The 2388-nt window shown below is 40.9% G+C and overlaps 1 pseudogene; it reads left to right on the top strand.

The window, feature by feature from the left end:
- The first annotated feature begins 1062 nt into the window (after positions 1-1062).
- LOC129066138 (ubiquitin thioesterase OTUB2-like) lies at positions 1063-2113 on the top strand (annotated as a pseudogene).
- Positions 2114-2388: the final 275 nt, after the last annotated feature.

Here is a 2388-nt window from a genome sequence, read left to right as displayed (position 1 = left end):
AGGAAATAATAAAGATCAGAGGAAAAATAAAAGATTTTGAGCCCAAAAACGAAGCTTAATTAAACCAAGAGCTATTTCTTTGAAAAAATAAACAAAATTGATAAAGAGGCCACATCAGGTTAATCAAGAGAAAAAGAGAGAGGAGCCCATAAATAAAATCAGAAATAAAAGAAAATAAATGACAACCAATACCAATGAAATAAAAGGATTATAAAAAATACTATGAACAAGTATATGCCAACAAGTTGGACAGATTGAAAGAAATGGATAAATTTTTAGAAACACACTCTTCCAAGAATGAGTCAAGATGAAACAGAAAACCTGAACAGACCAGTAACTACTAATGAAATCTAATCAGTAACCAAAAAACTCCCAACATGCAAAATACCTGGACCAATGGCTTGCTTCATGGCCAAATTTTCCCAAACATTTAAAGAAGAGCTAACATTTATCATTTTCAAACTATACCAAAAATTTCAAGAAGAGGGAAAGCTCTGGAGCTTATTTTTCAAGATCAGCATTACCTTAATTCCAAAACCAAAGACATTACAAAAAATTATAGGCCAATATTCTTGATGAACATAGATGCAAAAATGGTCAACAAAATATCAAATCAAAATCAGCAATACATTAAAAAGTTCATACACCATGATCAAGTGGGATTTATTCCTGGGATGCAAGGTTCGTTCAATATCAGCAAGTTAATTAATGTGATACACCACAAAAACAAAACAAAGGATAAACATCATACTCACTTATCAATAGGTATGTAAAAAGCATTTGACAAAATCCAGCATCCATTTATGATAAAAACTCTCAGCATAGTGGGACTAGAGGGTACATATTGAACATAATAAAGTCCATGTATTTCAGACCCAAAGCTAGCATCATACTCAACAGTGAAAAGCTAAAAGCATTTTCCCTCGGGTTAAAAAAAAAAAAAAAAAAAAGCTGCCTGACCCAATGGCGGAGCCAGCCAGTGGCTCCTGCAGCACCCCCACAGCCCTCCTGCACTGGACAGCTCCTTGCCAGGGTGGGACCTGGCCTGGCACCTTTGTCACTATGAGGGAAACATCTTTCACCCTAATATCATATCAGAAAAAAATGTGACATTCATCAATTCTTTGGGATCATCCCGAAACCAGAATTTACAAGAAGAAAATCCAGGAACTCAGCAAAAGTGTGGTGGGGCTGGTAGAGAATGGCCTTGTGCCCAGCCTGTTGACAGTGTTCAACAACCAGTGCTCCCCCAACAAAATCATGCAACTCTTGTGCCTGCTCACCTCAGCCTTCATCAAGAACCACGCAGACTTCTTTTGACACTTCATTGATGAACAAATGGACGTCAAAGACCTCTGCACTCACGTATACCCTCAGGGTCTCAGGCTTTGGGGACTCAGGCCCCAGGCTGGACTCTGTTCTCTTCCCTCTCTCCTTAGGAAACTTCAGCACCAGCATCTCTAGCCAGGGGAGTTGGATGTTGTTCTTTAAATAGCACAGATTAACCAACCAGAAGCATCCTACTTGAACTGCCTGAACTGTGGATTTGGGCAAGTCCCTTTATCTCTGGGCCTTCGATTTCTAATCTGAGAGATAAAGAGTTTTGGGCTGGACTGTTGACATAACTAAGTAGTAGCAACCCTGAAGTCACATTTGCCCTGAGATGTGTTTTACTTACGACATATGGTATTAACCTGAAAGAGTTGCTAACATTTAAACATTGAGCAATTTTCTTATGAAAACCTGGATTTCTCTGGAAGAATCAGAAGGTCCAGCTCCCAGGCCTTATTCTGGTATGGGAACAATGAGCAGGAGCTAAGTGGCAGGCATGCTTCGACCCAGAGCCACCAACGTCAGGTTGGACTTCTCACTGGTCCTCTGCTAGGCCTCACTCCTAAACTGCCTTTTTTTTTTTCCTTTTGGCCTTTGCAGGAAATGGAGCTCATGGTCATGGAGCATGACCACATCCAGATCACGGCCCCGTCACAGGTACTGAACATCGCCGTACCTGAACCACTGCGTAGTTCATCCTGGAGGCTGCCATCCCTTCCATTTACCTGTTCTATGAAACACCCACTGCAACACCCTATATGCAGCCAATAAACATGATTAATTTTAGGTCGTGACGGGGAGCCTGTCACCTAACAGGACTGCCTTCTGAATGGAACATTATGGTTGTTCAATTTTTTAAGTTAGAAAACAGAAAACATACAGCTTTTTGGGCAGTCTCTGGGAAGGAGGCCTACCAGTCATGGACCGTGGTAACTTGGCGATATTTTTAGTATTTATTATCATGTAGGATTAATGGCTTTTTACTTGGGGCTAAGAAACCAGGACTCTTGACTCTCAGTTCCTTGAGACCTTGGGTAGGTCACCTCTCCTCTCTGG

This window comes from Pteronotus mesoamericanus, unplaced genomic scaffold (assembly GCF_021234165.1).
Source record: "Pteronotus mesoamericanus isolate MK-2021 breed Mesoamerican mustached bat unplaced genomic scaffold, CSHL_Meso_final contig_186, whole genome shotgun sequence".
In the NCBI taxonomy this organism is placed as follows: domain Eukaryota; kingdom Metazoa; phylum Chordata; class Mammalia; order Chiroptera; family Mormoopidae; genus Pteronotus; species Pteronotus mesoamericanus.
This window is presented reverse-complemented; position numbering and strand designations above follow the sequence as displayed.